Below are 26,456 nucleotides of genomic sequence, written 5' to 3' on the forward strand. Positions count from 1 at the left end.
GTTGCCGTGCGATTGACAGGATTTTTGAGTTACATCATATTGGTCTCACGTATCGTCAACTGTCCGAGCCGCGTGCGAGTCGCGTGGTGAGCCAATAAGCTGTATCTCCACAACGCTAATTTTTAGATGAATTACTTTTTTTAAATTTTGTTATTTTCCTCGCAAACTAAAAGTAGTAATATTTTAAAATTTGGTGGAAGGTTTGATTGAGAAAATTATAGAAATGTTTAAAAGAAATATATTTTATTTTATTATTTATTTTTTATTAACAGAGTGATTAAAAATAATACGCATCGATAAAAGTAAAACCATCAGAAAGTGTACAGCAGACAGAGGGTTAACATTGAGAAAATTACAAAGAAATAACAAAGTATATATTTCAACCGTCCAATAACGGTTTACAATAATATGACATTTCAAATGATCTACATAAGGTCTACATATATAATACATATTTCACGTTGTTTATTGTTACCTCCCTAATTGAAAAAAACTCGTGTTTAGAGAGGGATATATCATGAATTTCAAAATTCGTTAAATATTTTTCAACAATTTTAATGAAAGGACAATCTAACTTTTCACTAAATTTGAAATTGCTACTACTCTTAGTTTGCGAGGAAAGTAACAAAATGTGTTAAAAAAATAAAGTTATTTATCTCAAAACTAGCTTTTTGGAGATACAGCATTTTGCCATTACACCAGTGCATAACATAAACTCCACTAGTGATTTATAAATATATGAGTGATCGCCGTTGTCCATCGAGACTCATAAGCGTTCGTAGAAAACGAAACAAGTGAAAGAGAGAGTGTTTAGTTGAAGTTTGTTTGTTTGTGGATTGAGGATTGAGGATATGGTAAAACCCGCGCAAGTAGGCCACGTGAATTAAAGCCTGAATTAGGACGTTGCGGCTGTGAGGTACGCGAACACATTTCATTCAAAGGGCGCCAGGAAGTCAACTAAAGTTCCATCAGTTCATTATTTACCTAAGTAAATTCCGTCCATAATTATGTTTAATGATATTCAAGGATTTCAGCGTTCGAAAAGAAGTTTTTATTGCGTTAACCTCACTCCTGTCATCTTCGGGGATGCGGTTTTGAGGGTCTTTTTAAGGAATGGAAGGGGATAACGTTTTGGGAAGGAGAAAGTTTGAGAGGTGGGGTGGCTGAGGATTAGAGTGTCCAGGACTGATCTATTCCTCCCGCTGCGGCGCAAGGCCAAATGACAAGAGAGACTAGTTGGATACCAGCCTCCCGCGTAGCTGTTAGGCTGGCGCATCCTGAACACACCTCACCCGATAAAACCGGGCACCCCTGCTAATTCACCAAACGTAGCGAACTACCTGCGGTGACTTATAGCAGAGGCGTTGGTTGTCCAGTAAATGGTTTCCCCAAACCCGCCTCCCAAATTGGAAGATAGTTTGAAAGGGAGATATTATGAAAATACGGATGTTAAAGGGGGAATATATATAAAAAAGATTAAAATTAATTGGGTTAAGTGGTTTGTATCGTAGAAGAAGTCAGAGACGCCCGAGGAATACTTAAGGCTATATCTCTGCACCTGAATGAGATAAGGAGTCGAATTAAATTCGATGTAATGTAGTTTTTTAAGGCTATGCCATACATAGTAATGCAAAATCATGTGTTTTTGGTTTGAAAATTTGGTCGCCTAGAAATGTTTCAGATGCTTTAATTAAATACTGCGAGGAGAATACATCTTGGCCTTGGTGATAATCGAGTATTTTTTAGATAAGTCTTTTTATAAGCCCAAAAAAATTGTATAAGGCCTATGAAAACTGCTTTAAAGTTCAAAATCTTCTACTTACGAATCCATTTTCGGTTATGATTTTATTGCATAATGTAGCAAATTAAGTTATTTATAAAATGATCGAAAAAAAAATTAAATAATTATGCCTGAACATCCACAAAATAAAATAAAAGGCACTTTTAGGCCATGTTTTTTTCTTCAATAAATCAAAACAGGCGGATGGTGTTAAGCGGGAATTTAAACCTTATCGTCATCTACATAAGGGGTGTTATTGATAACGGCTCAATTTAAAATATAACACGACGTAGTGCATCGCCTTAACAGTAACATTGTGGTATACAGTAGTGAATGGTGGAAGAAGTTGTAGACACCCAAGAAAGACACTAGCAATAACGAAGCATTGCGGCGTCCTCTATTATATTATAAAGCATTTAAAAGAAGACTGTACATTTTTCAGAACCGGATGTATTTTTATATTTTTTCGAAACATACTGTGCGTTTTATTTTTCACTAGAGGGAATTTCATAAATGTAATTAATTTCTCAACTCCGCAAATGTATAAAGATTCTATTTTAAAATATCATATATTTTGAAGAGCCTGAAAAGGGTTCCAGGGAAGTGTTATAAAATGCTGGAAATTCGGAATGAGGGGTTTCAAATGTCAGTTTTATTTTGAAAGCACGCTTTTCGTTTTTTACATTTTATCCTTTGAGCTGTAGGGATGATTGCGACGCAGGGTAGACCAGAAACCTAAACTATTATCATTTTCGTCAAATAAAATATTGTCTTGATTTAGAGAACAAGAAATGGGTATCCAATGCAAAAACATTTTTTTTTACAAAATTCAAACGAGGCTTTGAGAGTAAAAATTCGTAATTTCCTTCTTTTTAATCTGAAAAGAAAAAATTATAAAAAAATATATATATTTAAAGCAGAAAGGCTTACATTTGTTTTTAGTGTAAATACACACGAATGCAGCGGTCCCTTGTTCAAATGCTGGAGTCCGCAAGTAAATTTGTTTTATGTTTTTTCACAATTTATTAATTGAAAATAATAATACATAGATATTAATATTATTTTGCGCTTCTTGCTTATTTAGCCAACGTTACGGGCAGAGTTACAGTGTCCATCATCAGGGCAAATGTGGAGATTGTGGAAAAGTGTTTGTTTATTCGTGTAGAAGTTAAACCTCGTTGCGCTCGTTAATCCTCTTAACGTCGGTATTTCAGTATAATTATTATTAAAATGTGGTTTTAGGCGTTCAGTTTTGTTGTAGCCGTCAAGTACTGGATACCAAGAACTATTAAGATTAGCCCCGTCGTCCCACTTAATATTAAAGGGGTGTTTGTGGATTTCGATTGCCTCCGTATTTAGGCGTGCTTAATGAGTTTTGGGTCTTCTCAGGATTTTAAGAAAAATCCGAAGTAATGGCCGGGTGATTCATAAATTAATCTACACGCACCTTATAGATTATGTGGGTCGAATTTAACCAGCGATTTCTAAGCATATTTATAGCAGAGCATGGTGATGTCATTTTGCTGCCCGGTGATATTTTAAATAAAATTATAAAAAATAAAATTTTAAATATCATCCCACTGGGTACTTGGGTACAGCTTACCGAGACACGTGATACGCACTCCGTCTCGTTCCAGTAGCACGGTAATGGACGAAACAGAGTGATTATCACGTGATCTATTGCGACGTGGAGCAATGAGATCAGTGTTTGCTTGTTAATAGAAAAAAATATCATCGGACAGCAAAATGACGTCTACGTTTTTGACTCCAATATGCTCAGGAATCATTGGTTAGAATCCTTCGGGTGCGTGATGTTACATTATATATGCGAAATGAGTTACCATGGATTGTGTATTTGTCACGTGATTTATCGGCCCACGTGAACTAGTTTGCCTTAGATTTACCGATGTCACCTAATATTCCAACCACACGTCACTTAGCTACTACACTTGTCAGAACTTCGACACCCGAAGCCTGACTGGAATATTCGATTGGATACAAGCTACAAGCGAAGTGATTTATTGATCGAGTGCATAATGTACCAGGACATTTCTTATCAGGTTTCATCGGGACAATCTTCACGAGTAAGTAAGTTATAAGTAAGGAAAAAACTTTTTTCCACCAAAGTTTGTACATTTTTTATCGTTTTTATGCATTCCATTTCCTTCACTTTGCTTAGATAGTGAGAATCCTCAATTTATCACTAAATAAATACATAGATTGTTACCGGGTAGTCAGATACGTATACAAATAATATTTTTAAAATATATAAAAAATTTATTTTACTAAATGTGATATAAACCATTCTTACGTAAAAGCCCCTAAAAAGGATGTTAATAAATACATGAAGGTAATCACGGAATTGAAGAAACTTTAACAGAATAACGTAAAACGTGATTTTTTCAGTGTTTGTCAGAGTTTGTTATTGAATGTTGAGATAGGAACGTGATAAAAACACAATGCCTTTTTAACTAAATAATTCATTAAAAATATATTCAAGTTTTTATATTTAACTGACTATAATATATAACTCCAATATTCTATAAAACGTAATTATGTAAAAGCCAATCAAAATGCAAAGTACAAGTTTTGTCAAATATGTCCAATTGTCACTTTTTATTTTTTATTTTATTTATTTAGAAAAAAAGTAAATATTCACAAGAGATAAAAAAATATTACATTTCATATCAGACACCACTTTTTTTTGTTTACCCAATTTGTAGAGAAATATTCTCGGGTCAAACTGGGGAGCTAGTCTATGTGCTTATATATATATATAATATGTATAGTTACAAAAATGGAAAAAGAATATTTTCAAAAATACTGTAAAATACTACAAAATATTGTACAATAAGAAAATTACATATAATTATAGAAACAGAATATCAACAAAAATCAACGAAAAATCAACAAAAATATAAGCAACAGAATGTATCTGAAAATCATTGATAAAAGTAAGTCAATCTTCTCTGTAATCTTCTAAGTTTTTTTTTAAATTAAAAATAATTTTTATCACCTTTTATTGACCTTTCAGAATCTTTAAAAACTTTTAAAATAGCATTTCTTTGAAATAGTTTTGAAATCGGTAGGACCTTAAATTTTTCAAAAAGTTCGTTGGTTGGAAAAATTCTTGGTTTTTTAATAATAACTTTGATTTCCTTCGTTAACCTTTTCCGCTCCCACCCCAAAGATATAAATAAATGTAGGACAGCTCTCTCTGAAGATATAAACCGTTTGCGGTACCAATTTGGGATGAGGGAATGGGTACCACCGCCCCGGGAACCATTTATCAGATAACCACAACTCTGCCATAGGTCACCCCAAGAGGCAAGTTACGTTTATTAGGGGAGACTTCGCAGGGGTGCCCGGGTCCATGTGATGAGGTTTGCACCAAGTGCGTCGCAGGCCAGATAAGACCTTTGAACCTTTTCAGCAGGACTCTCTCGGAACGTCTTGGCTTCAGTGACTGGGAATCATTTCAAAATATTAAGTTACCAGCATTAGTAAACCAACAGATGATAGGTTTGATTAGGTTTGGTTTGGTTAGGTTAGGTTAGGTTAAGTTAGGTCGGGTCAGATTAGCAACAAGTTTTTTCCAAATCGGTATGGATCACACTCTAGGTATATTGTTTACGGTGGTTGCTGTATAGTAGGCTGTAAACTAGTGTCTATGGTAGGTAGGTTGGTTGGTTGGTTGGTTAGGTTAGGTTAGGTTAGGTTTGGTTAGGTTAGGTTAGGTCTAAGTTAGGTCGGGTCAGATTAGCAACAAGTTTCTTCCAAATCGGTATGGATCACACTCTAGGTATTTTGTTTACGATGGTTGCTGTATAGTAGGCTGTAGACTAGTGTCTATGGTAGGTAGGTAGGTAGGTTGGTTGGTTGGTTGGTTGGTTGGGTTGTTACGTAACATCGCTAGCGAGAGTGAACGTTGCAGGGAGAAGTGTTACGGCGTGCTTGGTCTACTTTCTGCAGCAAGCAGTAATGCTGATGGTAATACGGTCATAACTGCCACTAGAGGATAGAATGCTGTACCTGGCGCCACGTTGTGTGATTGAATGAATTAAGGGAAGTGGAATAACAATTTGATTCAGAAAGAATATAATTCATGAATTTGGTCTCCTTATTTTAATCGTAACTCTCTTTACTTACAAATCTAAATTTATTTCGTCACCTTATTACACTGAATTTGATATTCCTATAAAGGAGACGATGAAGAGGAAGCTTGGAAAGTAATGGCTGTTCAAATCTAGTCACCAAACAGGCTAATATATAATTTCAAGCAATAAGAAATTCAAAAGGGTGGTGTTATTTATAATTTATTTATTCTTTTTTATACGCCCATTGTGCTTTTACATTGGGTACATTGAAATGTTTACAATTTTGTACATATAGGCTAAACAATGCTTGCAAAAAATATTATATTACAGTGGTTTACAATTGGATAAAATTAAAAATAATAATTATAAACTGAACTTATCAGAAATGCTAATCTGGACAAAAAAACATGTGTGTTTTGAACATCGAATTTGTTACATTAAAAATGTCTATATATGTGACATATTATGTAGGCAAGGATTTAGCGAGTTACTTACATCATTAGTTTGTGAATGATGATATTGAAATAGTTCCTTATGCCTAGTGTGTCGAGTAGGTACTCTTAAATTGACAAGACTCAGAAGTTTGAACAGTCAAGCTATTGAATCTCCAACTGGAGTTGATACGTGGTGAAGCTGAAGGGAGAGGGAAATGAAAGGAGATGGGAAGAGGAAGGTCACGAAGTATCCGCCTATTCACATCTGTCGCCACCAAACAAGGCTAAAGCCAGTTCAAACAACGTTTCAATTCTGAATTGCGGTGTTTTATCGGGAATAATGAAATCCCCAATTGGAACTTTGGGGTGGTGAGGATATAAGGAAAAGTGCAAGAGGAAGGTTAAAAAGTACCTGATTGTTCAGATCTGATCACCAAATACGGCTAAAACCGTTTTAAGAAACATTTCGCTTCTGAACAGTGGTCTTTCCACCCTCTTCTAAAAAAAAAATTGGTTATGTGTGTTGGAAATTCTACGACTTGCCTATAATAATGAACAAAGAAGTACTTACCTAATAATTTTTAAGCGTACAAAAAGAAGAATATCGTTTGAAAGGGAGATATGTAAATACGAACGGTAGAGGGAGCGCGCTAATATAGAAAAAAACGATAATAATTAAACGAACATTTAAATTCAGTGTTCAAGAGAAATGAGTCATAAATCTGTAGAAATTCGGAATGCGGGAGTTTAGTTTATAAGTATTCGAATGTGATACACGTAATATTTATTAATAAAAATAAGTGTACGGTGGTTAATTGATAAAGCGAGTGTAAATTAATTTATCGGCGATTACAATATATATTTATAGTCCTAACTAATTGATACTCACTCATCAATATAAATACGTAAGACTGTTTGACATAAATAGCACAATTCAATTAGTAACATAAATAACACATTCAATTTAATCAAATTACTTGTACAGGTACATCTTTAAACTTACTACTCGTACGATGATGTTTTAGTCGGGTGGATAGCACGAATAAGCTTTCACGCAAGGTGAAACAGCTGTCAAGTGAAAAAAATACAAAAAAGCAACCCGTAAAAGACAATTTTTTTAATTATGATAATACTTATAGATATTTATTATGAAATATTTATATTTATTATATATATTATGAAATTAAAAGAATTTGGCATTCTCAGACTATAAAAATATTACCATTTGTTATTTCGGCTACTGACATTATACCTAGCTCTCTCATTCAAAATCTAGGCGTATTAGATCTGTGAAAGAATGTTTACATAAAAATGCAAAAAGTTTGTCATTTTAAATACATGTAGGATTACGAAAGATTTTTAAAATATTTATATGGAGAGATCAGTAGGATTTATACGTCCAATTAGAAGTTCTACCGAGCCGAACCATCTGATATAAAAATATCTGGAGTCGGTGAATTATTTTCCCATTTGATCTATGGTGATTTGACGTGTTGTTCTTATATTGTTTTGTATTTATTATGCTTATATAATGCACTTGCATAATGTGGATTGACTAGATGATCATTTGTGGAAAAGTGTGTCTAAGGGTATAAAAATATGAGATTTTTGCGATCTTCAAATGAATTTAAAATTTCGTAACTCTTTTAACTATGTTTCCTATTACCCTATATCCTATAGCCGGACCGATATCAATGAAGTTTTTAAATGTGTATGGCTGGTTCCAGCTTGAAATACTGGATAGTTTTGGACCCGAGAGATGTAAAGTATATTTATCAGATTTTTTCATCCAAAAATACATACAACCACAAAATTTAACTTCCCTGCATAGAAGGCGGTCTGTGGCAGGACAACGTCTTAAAAAAAAAGTGGGTGTGTCAAGCCTACGCAAGACAGAAGTGAAACTTCTAGTTTCAGCTGATGCTTGGCGTGGCGCAGTTCGCTGGTGTCTGAGAGAGAGGAAAGAAGAGAAGAGAGAGAACGTTCGTGAGCGGCTCCCCCACCTCAACAAGGTTTCACTTCAAAAATGCCACAGCCGAGAATCGAACCTCGCTTAACTGATTGAAAGCCAACCACGCTGAGCACCAACTGTAAGCAAAGCCGCATAAATTGATTATATTATGTAGGTTCTGAAAATATGAGAGCTTGTTATGTTTTATAATGTTACCTACATCACACCCAAAATATAATATATTTTTAAAAATAATGTACAATGTACAGAAATAGAATCCCACACAAGATCGCGTAGTGCGCTCTAGCGAACGGATATTTTATCAGAGGGAGATAGTTTTAATTTTTTTTTCTGTAAATTATTACATATTATCAAAATAAATAAATTAATTAAATAAATGTAATACAATTATCATAATATACGGATTAGATAATAATTTTAATCCAACACAATAACGCAAAGCGCGCTCTAGCGGAGTAATGTTTTATCACAGTGAGATAAGTGTTTTTATTATTTTGCAATATTATTTTCTTTTAAAAAATGTTCTGACCTACTAAAAAATAAGATATTGAATGAAAAAGGCGTTAAAAACAAAAAAATAATGTGCGATGGCCGAGAATCGAACTCGGATCAACTGCTTGGAAGGCAACTATGCTGACCATTACACCACCAACGCCAGTTGTCGGGATGAGCTAAGAAGCATTTATATGTTACTTCAAAACTTTGACTAGATCAAATGAACTTTAATCGGTGGTGGGGGTACCCGCATTTTCGTTTCGGTCATGAGTCGGTTTTACTCCGGTCCTCGAAATTGCATGACGCGCGTAAAGAAGTTTCACTTCAATTATAAAAAGCATTCAATTTAAATAAAAAATCAGCCTGCGTATTTTTTAAGCTCGAAAAGTAGTCAACCGATATCGCTGAAAATTTCAAAGTTTATTGTTATTAGTGCCAGGAGTGTTTAGAGATCTTTAAATGGTATAAAAAGTCGGGGATATTAAAATCAAACACGAAAACGTTTATATTAAGATTAAGACAGAGATGCTTGGTTCGATTCCTAGTTGAGATCGTTATCTTTTTTTATTTTCTGTGTCTTGTTCTGTTTCATGTTTCTTTTAGATTATTAGTATTATCTTCTTCTTCAATGATATATTTCATTGATGGATGTAACCTTTAATATTTAATAAAAAACCTTTGTTTATATATTAAACCAGGAAGTAAATTAGTAAAGTTAATTTTCCCAACACATCTTTCGTCATTTGGTAATAGTAATGGAGTTAGCGGCTTATCCGAGGAACGCAATTACTTGTTCTGTTTAAATTATCTAATTACGCTTTACTTCAATTTTCAGTTCCGAAAATACGTAATTCGTTACAAAATCCAAGAGATTTCGGATTAAAAATAAATTTTACCTATATTTCACAACAATGGCGGCGTCGAGGCAAGAAAGTCAAACTCAACAAATACAAAACCCAAATAAAAACAACAAGTCAATATACACATAAAAAGATACAAACCATTTATATTAAATTAAATGTCTTCTCATACAAATGCTTTAACCTTTGTACTCCGGTTAATAAATTATCTTAATTTTTTGATTTTTCTAGACAGGCAATATTCGAAAGTGTGTCAGTTGCAGTGAGAGTCGGTCGAGTTAAAGAGAGAAGGCGCTCTACAAAAATGTACTTATCAGAGTGAAACGGATGTATTTTGTCGAATGCGGAAGAGAATCGACCTACGTAAAAGAAAACGAAACTGAATCAGAGCAGGGCGGCAATACGGAAAATCAACGCGTGTGAAAGAGACGGGATGTTTGTTTGAGGATTTAACGTAGGGTGTACATATATTGTGAAATGTGATGAATAGAAATTATTTTGAAAATATTACTTTATAAAATGATTATTAATTGATTCTGAGAGCTGTGAATCAGACGTCATACAAAAACGTGAAACGGCTACGTTCCTCGCTTTATCCACATTCATATATCGGCAAACACTTTATGCAACTCGGACTATTACCATTATCTCACTCACAAATACACTCGATCGTGTCATTTCTCTCTAAACCGTTCCCAACTTCTTCTTCTTTTTTTATCCGTGTCAATTTCTCCGTTTCATTATTTATGTAGGTACGTGTACTAACCTCTTTAGATCACCCCATCCGTATATTTTTTACCACGCATACGCCTCGGGGATTTTAAATTCAATCAGTCTACATATAAAATTTAAAAACAAACTGTAAATATACTATATTTTAAACGTTTTAAATAAGTTGTAATAAATATTATTCATAATTTGTTTTATGTATTTCATAAATTCAAATATTACCCCTTTTCGAGACTTCCGATAATTTTTGCCCCTTTAGTATTGCCCTTGTATAAAACCACCATTTAGATTCAAATCGTTGCTTGAAATGGCTTTAGCCGTGTTTGGTGATCTGAATAGACAGATCGGGATGACATAATCTCACTGGCTCTAGCGGTTGGAACTCTTGTGCAATACAGATAATACGTCTTTTTTAAATGCTTTTTAAAAAACTTATAAAATCATAACTGGTTTTACTGAAGATTGTACCTCCCTATCCAAAGAATCAGAGTCGACAACTCTACCCACCTCGCCAAATTTCGATCGGGTAGGACCGATATTTATTTCGTAAATTGAAAACTGCAATGTAATCCAATTTCGTCCGCGTGTCCGTACGTGATTGCCACAATGAAGGCATTTTCGTGAACAACGAGTCTATTTGTCGAGTTTCATCTCGATCAGAATTCGGTAAGCGGGTTAATTTCCGCTTCCAAGATTTGCATTTATTCACTACCGACTATTGCTTTTATTGGCGTAATTAAGGCGATGCACTACGTCGTGTAATATTTTAAATTGAGCCGCTATCAATAACAACCCTTACGTAGATGGCGATAAGGTTTAAATTCCCGCTTAACACCATCCGCCTGTTTTGATTTATGCAAGAAAAAAGCATGACCAAAAAGTGCTTTTTATTTTATTTTGTGGATGTTCAGGCATAATTATTATTTTTTTTTTCGATCATTTTATAAATATCTTAATTTGCCACATTATGCAATAAAATCATAACCGAAAATGGGTTCATAAGTAGGAGATTTTGAACTTGAAAGCAGTTTTTATAGGCCTTTACATTATTTTTTCAGGGCTTATAAAAAGACTTATGTAAAAAATACTCGATTATTTCAAAGTTCAAGATGTATTCTACTTGCAGTATTTAATTAAATCATCTCAAACATTTCTAGGCGACCAAATTTTCAAACCAAAAACACATGATTTTGCATTACTACGTATGGCATCGCCTTAATTGAAACTGTTGGAACAGTGTTGAGCAGTTAGCAGTTGCAAGTTAGTCAAAACTATGGCATCCCCAATTATGTTGTGAGGCCAAAGGTAGTGGAGAGGGGAAGGAGATGGGATGAAAAAGGTTTAAAAGTACGTGGCTATTCAGATCTAGTCACTAAACACGGCCAAAGCCATTTCAATCAATGTTAGTGTCATTTATAGCAAATTTTCATTTCTGAATTTCACATTTCTTGAAAAAATTGCTCTGGAATGTATGACCTATTAATTTTCCAAAGAAGCGCAGCTAACTGTCCATAATGGAGTGCTGGTACTTATCCTGATGTACGTCAGTGAGGCTTGAAACCGGCAGAGGAAGGGTGAAAATAGACAAAATGCTGTATAAATGAGATCCCTGAGGCGTGTGTGATAAAACCATGTATGATCGTGGAAGAATGTGGAAATTTCCGAAAGAATGCAAGGCTGAAGCAATGTTAAGGAGTAAGATCAAGAAATAGATGCTTGTGCTTATTTTAAAGAAAATTATCTAAGAAGGAGTGTAAGTATAATATAATATGACTTGAATGTGAATGGTAGAGAAAGTCTGGGACACCCGAGGAAGACATGGCAAGCACAATCAAATAAACCGAATACTTTAGTTGGGCCATATTAAGAGAAGAAAGAATAACAGAAGGGTATGTATGAGACGATGTATGAATTTGATTGAAGAAAAAAGAGTGTGCCAATACGTTCCAATATGAGTTGTCTGGCGTTCGTCATCTACTCAGTCATCTTCTTCGCCTACCCCTGCGGGTAAACGGCGTGACTGTTAGTTAATCATTTTAAAAATTTTATCATTATTTATTTATTGAATCTTTCTATACGTAAACCATGTTTTTCTCATAAAAATCAACCTCACTAGGACTAAGCCTGTGACTTTAAAAAATTACATTTGAGTGAAGCAAACATAGCGTTATCACAAACATAAAGTAATACTACGTACAAACACAAAACATTTCAAAATAAAGAAAAAATTTGTATTTTTTATTTTTTTTTTTTTTTTTTTTTAACGTTTATTTTATTTTATTTCTTTTTTATTATTTATCAATACAAATTTTTTTACATGTGTTTTTCGACATCTGTCTCACTAGGGTACACCTGTGTCGAGACAGACGTACCAGATGAGTTAACAGATGGGTAATTTGACAGTATATGACGGTGTGCTGCAGACACAGTAGTCTATGGACATTTATATTTGTATCTAAATTTATTTTATACTACCCACAAGAATGTACTTTAAATGTCCTATTTGTGTATCAAATAAAAAAAATAAACAATTATATTACCTGTAGACACGTTGATTGCAAACCTAATTGAACTTTCTATTCAATAAATGCAATTATTTATAAAGTGTACGCGGATAATATAAAATAGCTCTGCAATATATTTAAGAGCATTTTTTTTATTCGCTCCTCCAATAAAAGACGTGGAGAGTAGAATATTAGTCATAAATAAAGAGCGTATAACAATTTCAGGAAATAAAAAATGAAAGTTCCTACAGTGATTTTTTTATGCGGGTAACATTTTAACGAAGTTTTATTTTTTCGTTATAGCCACAATAATACAGTGCAGTATTATTACAGGAATTGAAAGGTATATTGTCACCAATTGTATTGTGTGCTGAAATGGTATTCTGTGGTGTAGCGGTTAAAATATATGACTGACTATAAAAATTAATACATTTTGTTCCGGTTAATTCACTATTTTGGTGACAAAATCAAAATCATTTGTTTTTTGTTGGAATGTTTCATCACTTAGAATTATTATGTATTCCTTTATTAAATACTGTGAACAGAAAACGTACCTAACCTTTAAAATATTTTATGTAACTATGAACACCAGTCTCCTTCAACGGAAGCAATCTTCCGAACAGGCCTTCCATTGATATGCTTGGTGTAACTATAAGTGACCAGCTCAGGTACGGGGGCTCCATCGAAGCCAGAGTAAAGTTGGCCTCTCAGATACTTTAATAATACACAACTGCTGACCCTGTACAAATCGCAAGTGCGCCCTACTGTCGAATTTGGCAGCCATCTCTGGTCCGGAGCCCCTAAATACCTGAAAAAAACCCTAGACTCTGTGCAGAAACGGGCGGTCCGTTTGATAGATTCCCCAATCTTAACAAACGGACTGCAATCTTTAGAGCACAGGCGTCAGGTAGGTATGCTGTCCTTGTTCTATCGGTATTACAATGGAAGATGCTCTGAGGAACTAGCGTCATTGATCCCTTCGGCACCGGTGCGTAGTCGGGATACACGCCAAACGCGCGCCCAACATTTGTACACGGTTGACATTTGTCACATGAGAACGGGTCGCTTCTACGATTCGTTCTTAAGTTCAACAGCTCGGCTGTGGAACGAACTGCCAGCCTCTGCGTTTCCTCCCTCCTACAACATGGGACTCTTCAAGACCCATGTTCACTACTTCCTCTCCACAAAAAGACCCTCCACACAGCATCCCCAAAGATGACATAGGCCCTGAGGGAAATTATTTTCTTCAGGGCCTCCTGTGTGGAGTTAATATAAAAATAAAAAAAACACCAGATTTTGTTTTTCTAGATCAAGGCTGCCCAACCTTTTTAACAGTTGGGCGAAATTGACGATTTTGAATCACTGGCGGGCCACTGAATACCTGACGGTTCCTATTTCCATGGGGGGGGGGGTTGTTAGTTAGTTCAAAAGGTTAGATTTTTTCGTCGCTGATTCTCGTTCTGAGTAGCCTAAATAGCGATAAATCGCCTTCGTTGGCAACACTAGTGACCGTGCGCAAGCTGCATTGTTTGTTTTACCGCGGGCCCGCGACACTTTTTCAAATTGGCGGATTGGCGGATTGGCGGGTTTTTTGAAAATGGTTCTCGCGGGCCACTTATAATTCGTTCGCGGGCCACATTGTGGCCCGCGGGCCTGGGGTTGGGCAGCCTTGTTCTAGATGATGAATTAGTAACTTCCCGAGAAATTCAATTGGAAACATCAGACTTTGGTATTACGTTTATCAGAATTCATTAAAATAAACCCTACGGAAAAAGGCCAGCCAAGGAAAGTTCGACCATTGTGTCTACTCAATACAATGGGCAGCGCGCCGAACATTTTTGTAGACGCCTTCTTCACTTAAGTCGTTAATATTCCCACTTTTTAGTGTATTGTATAGTCTTACGAGAAAGCTACAAGACGAAAATGTGTATATTCTTGGTATACCTTACATTGTAGGTAATAGGCATTAAAATCGCTTGACAAAAGGAGTCTAGAAACGTTCGATTTCAAGCACAAAACTGGTTTTTATTTATTTTGTGAATAATTTTATAAGAAAGCAAAAAAATTAATAAAGTGAAACTGTCACAGATAATCTTAGCTATTATACTGTATTTTTAAAAAGTTGTTTCCTTTACGCGTTCATACATTTCTATTAAAAAAATATTTTTTTTAGTAGCTTTCATTTATATTTTTCATTGAGTAATTTATTTTTTTATTTGTATTCTACTCAAGCGAAACGATAGGAAAATCTTCAATTTATCTAAAGCATATTTTTGATATTCATAATGTTCACCAGTTCTTATTATAAAGATTAATCAAAAAAGTGATTTAGCATTAAGCTTCACCTTAACAGTCAGCTTTGCACGGTGTTAAAAGTAAAAACTGGAAGTAAACACTGACCTATTTAAATAATTGTTCAGAAGTGTATGCACTCTGCCGTTTATCAAAATATCATTTCAATATGCTTCGTAGTTTATAGCTGGGTATGTGTTTATAGTCAAGTGGGTGAGTTTTTAATACAGGAAGGAAACGAAAGAAGTATTGTGTGGGGGCCGGACATACAGTATTTGCGCCCAATGTGTGATTAGCAAATATTATCTTTATGGACATGTGTATTAAAGCTCAAACAGACAATGGTTAAATATTTCGGTGTTCAAAACAAATTCATTAACAGAATTAGGTAACTCCATTAACGGAGGACTGAACGCAGTTGGCGCAAACAAAAAATTGTCCAAAGAAGCGAAGTTAGCAGTCCACAACGGAGTGCTGGTACCTACCTTGATGTATGGAAGTGAGGCATGGAACTGGCAAAGAAAGGATGAAAGTAGATTGAATGCTGTTGAAATGAGATCCCTGAGGCGTATGTGTGTTAAAAACCATGTGTGATCGTGTGAGGAATGTGGAGATCCGCCAAGATTGCGAAGTAAGATTAAGAAATATGGATTGGGCATATAGAGCGAATGAGCGAAGAAAGGAGTGTAAGGAGGATATATGATGCAAATGTAAATGGTAGCAGAAGTTCCGGGACGCCCGAGGAAGACATGGCACGATCAAGTGAATCAGATACTCGAGTCGGGCCATGTCAAGAGTCAGAATAATAGAAGAGTATGTATGAGACGATGTATGAATGTGAATGAGGCAAGGAGTGTGTGCCAAGACCGAGTTGTTTGGCAGTCCATCCTCTCTGACTACCCCTGCCAACTCTGAACCGCTCCCAGCTTGCAAATAAATTATTAAATTAAGCAGTCAAAGGAGGTAAAAAATTTATGAAATCAAAAGTAACCACAATGACGTAATGTTAAAATCTGAAAGAATCTTTCACCTGCTTTCAAAAACAGAATTTTATTTTGAGATACGATTAAAAACAGCCAATCTATTTGAAATTGAATGTCAAGCAGGAATATTTGATGACGTTATACTTTTTGTAGACCCGAGGGGTTAATATCCGTTAAATCCGTCACTGATGCTGTGAGAGAAGGAATGGAAAAGGGAAAGAAAGGGGAGGGGAGGGGTGTTGGGAGTTTTAAATAAAGAACGTTATGCAGGAAGGGCGGAAGTGGGTCAACAGATGGCGCCTGCAAAGGGAAATGGCGGAAGCAACACAAATATTTCGGATAATCATTTGCTGCGGGAGGTGAGATCTATTTTAATTCACTGGAATCTAGAAATTAAAATTTCAGCAAATCAGAGGGTCAATCTTTTTTCCAATTCATTTTGTGCTGGATCGAAAATAAGGGCCAACTGAATTAAAATAATAGCCAATTACTTATTTAATTGCATATTTTGGATATAAAACAAATTGTTTATGTTCGTTAGATGTGCATTTTTGAGCTGTTGTACGTGAAATTTAATTACATCACTTGCTAATTTAAAGCTAAACTACATTTTATCGTCATTAGTTTTTGGGTTATTATGCCGTGTTGGACTTCCTCCTTCTTTAGCCAAACCTTTAGGACAGCACTACAGTGTCTTTCATCAGGGCAGACGTGTACATATAAAGTTCCATCATTTGGTTGGTATTTTTCCAGCCATTTTTTTATCACTGCTCATCCTTGTTTCTATTTTTCTTATTCTTTTCTGGTACATCTCAAGTATTTGATTCACTTGATCGGGCCGTGTCTTCTTCAGGCGTCGCCGACTTCTTCTATCATTCGTTTTTGAATCATACACATATATATTCTCCTAACGTTCTTCGTTTATCCGCTCTACATGTCCAAAATTTTCGTAATCTTATCCCTTACGCTTACATCAGGCTCGCGTTCTTTGCGAATCTTCAAATTTTCACACCGTTTTACATGGTTCTACCACAAGTATGCCTCAGGGATTTGATTTCTACAGCATTCAGTTTACTTCAATCCTTTCTCTACCAGCTCCACGCCTCACTGCCATGCACCAGGGTTGGTATCAGGAATCCATCGTGGACTGCTAGCATCGCATCTTTAGATCTTTGGCTACAATGGATCTTTGAGCGGAACATTTGGAAACAGAACACAAAATGGTTTTATGATAAAAAAAACTATTTTTATTATTCATTTTGACCGGTCAGTGGTTGAGTGGGCATAGCGCTTGGGTCTCACCCGAGCGTCGCGTGTTCGATTCCTCGGCTGGCTAAGTCCTCCATCACAACACAAGCAACATTTTCGGCTTTCTGTGGTGGTAGTAGGAGATTTTCAAACATTGTTGGGTTATTCGTAACCTGGGAATGTTTGTCTTTCTTTTAAAAAAAATTTTTTTTATTATTTTTTTATTTATCGTACAAAAAATACATCAAAATATCTAATTCTATGACAAACATAGATAACAGATCCACTTATCAATAATTTCACTTGCATATACATTTTCTAGTGCCAGAATCATCCAAGCCAGTGGCGTGACGTCAGTCTGGTCCAAAGGGCCGGGATTGCTCCAGTGCCCTACTTAGAGGCTATGACTAGAGACTGGGTGACAGTTAGTTGACATATGACAGCATAATGGCCCTTAATATAGGGGCCACCGCTGCTGATACTGCCGCTGGGCTCGTGTTCGTGTTGTATTAGGTGCCGGCCGATCAGTGGCTGGAGTTTAGTGTTAGTGTTACCAACAAATATAATGATAGAAAATTGTTGACAGTGCAAGCGAAGAATACGGAGTCCATTGAGATGGGCCGTAGGGTGACTATGCTTGATTCAATGACTGACGGAACTAACTAAAGATACAATTATTAATATAAAAAATAATATCTGGCGAGTGGCATTGATTTGATTTTTATACAAATCTACAGGTTTATTCAGAGACTAATGAAATTCTGCACACTTGACTTTAAAATAAAGAGAAAGGTCACTATCGTAATAAGATTTCAAAAAATCACTCCATCCCCTTTTCCCACCCCTTCAAATATAATTTTAGAAATAAGAGGAAAATTACTGTCTCCATCTGATTTCGAAAAAGTTTTCGTAAAGCTCGGGCAATACCGGTAATTTCGACTGGTATATTTAAAGTAAAATCAAAATCGCCACCCCGGGAAACATTTATTGGATCACCATCACCCCTGCTACCCTAAGTTATGAACAACTCATTGCCCGGGCTCGATGGATGAGGTTTATTAGATGCGTTGGCCAACCTTTTGCATGGCGGGTCAGATCGGGATAGACTGTTGAAGGAGACCTTAAGTCTTCTCCAGCCGGACTCTCTCATGCCTTTTTCCTTTCTAGAACTTTCTCTTCTTCCTTTGTCTAAAAATACACTCCACACAGCGTCCCCAAATATGAAATATGCCCTTCTGACTCTGGGCCTCCTGTATGGAGCTAAAGTATATGTGGACAAATAATTTTAAAGCCAAATAAAGCATAACTAAGGCGGTCTCTATAAGCTATGGTCAAGAGATAGGCTCTCGACTGAGAATCCGGCGGTAATGGTTAAAATCGGCGTGCTTGCCTAACGTTCCAGAGTGGTAGATACTTTCAGCGTCGCCCTGGAGAAAAACCGCCATTCAGAAATAATGTCTTTGGTTTGGCCACCAGATCTAAATTCGCCATCTCCTTCCCCTCCCCACTACCTCCAGCATCACAACTTACTTCAATTGGGAGACCAGTCTCAGTGATTCCAGACGTATTCCAATGGCTTCTGACAATTTTGAATTCATCTTCGCTTGTACGTTCCGTTTCTTTTTTTAAAATGGTGGCCGTTTTAATGGTTCAGTAAAGATTTCTTTTTCAAAATTTATTTGGACAATTTATTTGAAATCCATCTAATCATTATTACATACCTCCCTGAAGAAAGTTTGAAAAAATAATTACTCTCATTGAGATAGTGACGTTCCTTTCGACAGATTACCTACTTACAAATCTTATGATTTCGGGGGAAAATTGGATTTGATATATTACATAAGTAAAAATACAAAACATACTCAGGATGCGAGGTGTACCACTGTTCACAGAACTACTAGTGAAATGTTTTAATTTATTTTGAAATCATAGTCACCCCACAAAAGGGCGCCCAAGTTTTGTAGCTAGGGCATCTATTTGTGAGTAGGAAGTAGGTCACACATGCTAACTGAGTCTCGGCTGCTCTTCTCCTACCTCATCTCCTTCTCCTGACTCCTGATTTTACTTCATACCAGTGGTCAGTTTGGCCGCTTGGACCCTTGATTTGGAAAATTCAAATTTATAAATTAATGAATTTAAATCAAGGTTCAAGATGAAATTATAATGAGCATAAAATACACGGCGCTAATTACACGTACCGGAAAATACACACAGGTGAAAAAACTAAGTGCTTAAATTAGACGGCTACAATTATGATCCTTCGAATTTTCCGTTATCACGAACCTAAAAATAATAATCTTTAGATACAGAATTATCTTGATAACACTCTAAAGATAGAAAATTCTGGGAAAATATTAAATTAGAGATTTCCGAGAATCGATCAATTCGACAGAAATAGCAATTTTCTTGATATTTGTTGTGTTTAATTCTTTGAATTCTATTTAAATATTTTTTTTAATATTTAAAGTAAATCAAATTTAATAATTATTGCATTTTTAAGTTATTTTAGCTTTTATAACTGTGACAGCTGTTTCGGCATTCTAGGCCATTAGCTAACTGTGGTCACGCCACATTGACACACACACGTATTATTATTATGTCGCCACCCAATTGAGCATTGTTGTGAGGTGGGTTAAGGTAGGGGCTGTAGGAAGGAATTAATTGATTCGGGTCTTGAAGAGGCCCGGAAAATATGATGGAGGTAAAAAACAGATGCCGATAGCTCTTTCCACATACGAGCCCACTTATACAAAAACGAGTCAAAGAAACGACCCGTTCTCATGAAATCATCATCAACACTGTGAACGGGTGTTCCGCTCGTCTCCGTCAAGTTTCACGCACGTGCACCGGTGCACTGGGGATCAACGCTGATAGCTTCATAGATAACAGACTTCATTAAAATACTCGTAGAACCGACTCAGCATACCCATGTTCCGTCTGCGCATTAGAGATAGCAATCGGTCTGTCAACAAGGGATTGTCAATCAAACGGCCCGCTGAGGGAATGGTAATAAAAGTGTGCGAAATTTGCTTGACACCAGTGCTCATCGCTAGAGGTGAAGTGCTGCTTCTGATAAACAGTGCTTTCTGCTTCATAATTATTTTAGTTGACAATATTCGAGTTTCCGATAAGAAAGTTTGACGTTTGGCAGACAGTTGAAAATACAAATTGACTTTTTGCAAATTGATGAGAGGAGACGGATATCCTGAATCGAAATCATGGTGAACTGAAGGAACAAGAGTACCTACCTACCCTATCACTATTGGAAATTGCCGACCTCCTGTAAAAGAAAAAATATTTCAGTTTTATACTAAACTATAAGATTTTGCGGTAAATATGTGTAAAATGGACATTCTCATTTCTAACACTGGTTTCTGATACTTTCTGGTAATGAATTGAAAGAAATTCGTTAGCATCAATAATCAAAATAGCAACGACCTTCCAATGAACCATGGAGTTCTTCGGGGATCCATACTAGGACCACTACTGTTAACATTAAGAAAAATTTATGAATATAATACAAGTCTCCTAATATACAAAATAAATAATAAACTCATACATACAAATACAGAATTCATTAAAACGTCACAAGTACACTCACACTTTGCACGGCAACACGATAACATAAATTTAAACACCATACATACTCACTATGGCAAGCAATCCTTTGGTTACGAGGAGGCAATGTATATAATAGCCTTCCAGACAATATTAAAAATGAAAAAGGGTAGCTAAATTAAAAAAATATATATTTAAAATCATATTAAATCAATAACAGAGTTACAGTGTATTTATAGCTAAGATAGAAGAGGGAGAGAGAAGATCAACTTTTCTGGGGATCATTTGTAGATCACCTTCCAATGAAATACTAGTAAAACAGTCTGATACACATTGTCTCATGAAACGTCCTTTCTCTCATTTAATCACCAAATTTCTTAAATGACCTTCTAAAGAAATTGTATAACATCACCGAGACGTCCTTTCTCTTCTGTCGTCGTCCCTACTCCCGATGCCCTTTGCCTTATATTATACCACCTCTCAATGAAATACCAGTAAAACAGTCTCGCTTAGACGTCCATTTCTCTCTGATCTAGTCCCTTCTCTCCCAGTCCCTCGGAAGGGCCCGAAGTAACGCAGTAAAAATAGAAATTAGGTCAGCCAATTGAACAAGTGATAGACGGGCGAGAATTGGGAGATGGAAGTTGGAAGATTGTACTATCTCAATCAGGTTATTATTTACACCTAATGCGCGTCAAGCAAGATCCTTGTACCTTGTAATGTTATACAATGTAATCGAAAAAATTGTATTTTACTTGCTTATCCTTTTTCATATCTGTTGGATTTACAATACATGTCAGTACATGTTTTGTGATTATGTTTTAGTGACATTAAGATTATTTTTTAATGTGTATTACATTTACTACACTTAAGAACAGTAGCAAAAATATTATATTTAATCATTCATTAATAAAACGAAAATATGAAACAGAAAATTGCCTCAAAGAAATTGATAGCTGACCTGCAGGTGGCTCAAAACCGAGCTCTCAGAAATGTGTTTGAACTTCCATGGGACACTCATGTTAGGGACATCTATTCAGTTTCTGGTATCCTTCCAATTACAATCCTTCCTAAATATGAAATCACAAGCACCATCCTACAAATTACCCAAAAATCAACTCACACCAACATCAAGCCACTTTACAATCAAGACATCCACAACCACAATACTCGAAATAACAATAAAATCCGCATTCCTCAAACACACACTAAAAAATATGGGTTAAAATCACTGAACTATATTGCCTATACACTATATAATTCGCTTCCAGATATGTACAAATACATCCACCACAATAAAAAATTGCAAAGCAATGCTTTAAAAGAATATTTTTTAACTACATTTAAAAATGAAAATATGTAACTGTGTTGTCATTTCTTGTTGTATCTTATCCATGTTTTTTTTTTCTTTCTGTACTTGTTTTCTATTGTTGTTTGTTCTACTTAACGTGTCATTATTTTAATTTTTAATTTTTATGCTGTATTGAATGTGAAACTTATATTTGATATCAAAATACCGTTGTAAAATTGTTCCTACTACCTCCTACATATGAATTGTAAGTTCCTCCTGTCCTAAAATGAGTTCTGTTACTCATCGGGATTGCTCTAGCAAGAAATAAACACAATAAAAAAATAAAAATTAGAAAAAGATTTAGTCGTATTTAGGAAGCTTCTACAGCAGCGTCCGGCAAGGCCGAGGTCTTGGGTTTATTTCCGAGATGCGAGAATCGCTTATATTATGTCTTCAATGATTAAATATTATGATTTGAAGATTTAAATAATAAAAAAAAATATTTAAACATTCATCTTAGAGTTGCAGAAAATCCAATAGAAGTCGCACAATAAAATAAAAATAGGATATATTTATCCAAGACACTAACTGAATGGCATTTAAAATGAAGATGATGTTGGTAATTTTTAGTTTAAGTATGGTACAGTTAAATATGAGCAAAGAAAATAGGGTCCCATTAGCTCATTTGGTAAAGCAGTGTTCCCGAAAGGCGAGGGTCATGGGTTCATTTCCTGGATGTGACAGTTTCTTTTTCGCTAATATTGTCTTCAATGATTAAATAACAATTTTAATTTTTTTAATTCATAAAGTGGTAACCCAGTTGTGAGACGACGCGTCTTACGACGGGATAAGGAAATGTACTGAGGGAACCACAGATCAGAGAACAAGACTAGCTAAAAATATTATTTTATTTGAAATATTTTAATATTTCGAAATTTATTCTACCAAGAAAACGTTATTTTAGAAAATACTGGCATTCGTTGGAAGGTACTGTAAAACATAAAAAGTTCAATTTTTGTAAATTACGCTTACATTCAAAGCGAATTTGAGTTCATCAAACGTGAAAATTTTCATCCAAGGATAACGTTTCACGGACGGACAACCAAATTTAGTATATTTGATTATTCCTATCTAATGCAATGCATTTTTCGTTAATTTCGAAAAATTGATTCGCGGCATGTTTCCAGTGTGTGGACACATTTTACGCATTCTTGAACATACGTGCGTGCCAAGCACGATCGTGCCTGCGAAGAATATTGTTATGTCTGTTGTTGCTTGTCCAGAATAGTTCTGTTCTGTAGGGCAGTGGGCTAAGTTACCGTTGTGCAACACTTGTTTATCTGTAAACAAACATTAATAATGATATCAACACAAAAGTTCAAACAACCGAAAATATACCAATTCTGATAAGATTAAGGAATACGTACCTACCTACCAACACACTCGTAAATAATAACTTATTACATATCTCTTAATTGTATAAGTGTATCAAAAGAAAATTATGTACACAGATCTAAACATCAGATCTAATTACCCAAAACCAGGCAATACGACTCTTCTCTTGAAAAGTCAAATAATTTGAGAAGCATTTGTTCCTGAGCGGTCGCATTTATATAGGGAGAAAAGTGATTATGTTAAAAAAGTGACAGCATGCCAACTTCCTGATAAAATATTGGACATTCAGAATATATCGAGCAGACGTCTTCTTTTTCTAATACATATAGAAATCAAGACAGTATATTCAGTATTTGTATGAACACGTGTTCCGCCGTCTTCATAAAACATTCGCTTTTGCCTTTTATTTTGTTAGGAACTCTGTCAATTCGGACGGAATTTCAAAGACGGTTGATTTGGCAATTTTTTTTAATAAATTGACAGTAGTACAGCAATTTTCTCCGTGTATCTTATAAAAGATCTCCATCTAAAATTTTCTCCGTGTATCTTATGAAAGATCTCCATCTAAAATTTTCTCCGTGTATCTTATGAAAGATCTCCATCTAAAATTTTCTCCGTGTATCTTATGAAAGATCTCCATCTAAAATTTTCTCCGTGTATCTTATGAAAGATCTCCATCTAAAATCGAAAAGTGATGTAATTTTTTTTAAATATGAATACCGTACAAGAGTCCCAATTGACGGCATCAATATTTGAATGGTTACGATCCTTGACTACGAATACGGAGGTCGCGGGTTCAAATTTTATTTCACTAATTTGTGTTATTTCACAATCAAAAATTATATACATATTTTATTTTTGGGGTATTACGTCGTGTTGGGCTACCACCTTCTTTAGCCAACGTTTCGGACAGCATTACAGTGTCTATCATCAGGGCAGAATTATAAACGTTAGATGTGTAAATCGTTTACACATCTGCCCTGATGATAGACACTGTAATGCTGTGCGAAAGTCTAAAATCATATCTAATATATGGTATATTTTAGAATCTTCCAGGTGAAAGACTAGCTTCAAGATGGAAACTTTGGTTGAAATGGCTTTAGCCGTGTTTGGTAGCCACGTAGTTATCTACTTCCCAACCTTCCTCATCTCATCTCCATATAACAAACCCCAAAAGGGGATGTCACAGTCCCACTGGCTTCGGTTAATCGGGAGAAGTTGGGACTCTTGCGCGGTATTTACATATGAAAACAAGGAAATCGATGTATTTGTGTTAGCGCAGACGATCTGCGTTTTAGATTATTTTGTGTTTACCTAAATCTTCGATGATATCGTAAAACTTCGGCAAGAAAGTGTAGATAAAATAAATTTATCGATTTGAATATAATAATCGGGTACGTACATACAATGTAACTAATGAATAGCAATAAATTGATCACTTCGATGTACATGATAATAATAATACTGTACACGGTGTCTGGAAACTTGTAGCACAGGCGGAAAACTGATGAATCTCGATTTTCGAAGAGTCGATGTTGTGGTATAACATTTTTTGATTTGAGCTTTCGCTGTCGATCAAATCGATTACCAGGGAATTAAAAGAATAATAAAATTATTTAGATGACTTTTAAAGCGCTGCTATTGTGAAAAATCGCCTCAGGGGTGCTGTACTAATATATTTATATAATGCTCTTATTAATCTAATTACTAACTAGACTAGGCTAGACCAGACAAACTATTATATAAACTTTTGTCTAACAGATTGAATCCACAGGTTCGTCGATCACTAATACAAATCTATATTATGAACAATGCGTTTGACGTGTGACATGTATATTCTTTAATTTCAGATAATATACTCGTACATGACTGTTCTTACCTGGGAGGTCACATGAGATTAACACTGTTTATTATTTATTAGATAAATTTAGATACATTTCGCATGCAGAGGATACAACTTTGAACATGTTTTATGTTATTGTTCAAAGTAGATTAATGCAAAACAAACTATAAACTAAATTCTTCCTTGAACAGAATATAATATTAATAATTACAATAGTAATATCGAAAGTGGATATTTACAATTGCGAGCTAAACAAAAGTTAAGAAAAGAGTCGGATGTATTTTATTCATTTCATGAGTATGTAACTTTTTTGTTGTTTATATTTACAATTCTGTTATCTTCTTATTGTTACTAATAAATGAGAACCTTCACTATAGGTATGAATTATTATTACCACGACTGAGTTTTTTTGTTGTAGTAGTTTATATTTCAGTATAGAACTTAATTAATTTTATGTCCTGTCTTATATTTATTATAATAATATATTTGTAAATTTTATAATTATATGTTGTCTTATAAGAGGTACAGTCACAAGGAGGAATATCATAATATTTTTTTATTATTTTGGCTACTGTTGGGAAGTACGAGCTTCATAGATGCACGCACAGATGGCAGTGCATAGAGCTTGCGCGGAAGTCCGCAAGATGGAGCCAGTGGCCAGTAGTCGCCAGGGCCAGTGGTAAGGCTCTCAGAGAAACTTACTGTTTCAGATTCCAATTAGCCAGCTTCTAGTTATGTCTTCTATCGAGTCACCTTTATAATACGCGGAGTATTAATTAAATCCCTGATTAATCTAAAAGAACCATTTATTTCTTAACTCCTTCCAAGACGAGTTGGAGACCTGTTTGTACGAACACAACAGCTACACTACACATGTACAAACTGATAAAATATAAACAATTCGATTTCCCGAAAATAATTAGATAAGTAGGTAACATAAATTTTGTACATAATTTAATTGTACAATTTACATGA

General features: G+C 35.1%; 1 non-coding gene across 1 annotated transcript; it reads right to left on the bottom strand.

Moving 5' to 3' along the window:
• Positions 1–8,866: 8,866 nt before the first annotated feature.
• On the bottom strand, positions 8,867–8,938 carry TRNAG-UCC (transfer RNA glycine (anticodon UCC)). Its single transcript has one exon. It is a non-coding gene; the product is annotated as a tRNA-Gly (tRNA).
• Positions 8,939–26,456: the final 17,518 nt, after the last annotated feature.

This window comes from Hesperophylax consimilis, chromosome 28 (assembly GCF_061612785.1).
Source record: "Hesperophylax consimilis isolate HC1 chromosome 28, BYU_Hcon_1.0, whole genome shotgun sequence".
NCBI lineage: Eukaryota > Metazoa > Arthropoda > Insecta > Trichoptera > Limnephilidae > Hesperophylax > Hesperophylax consimilis.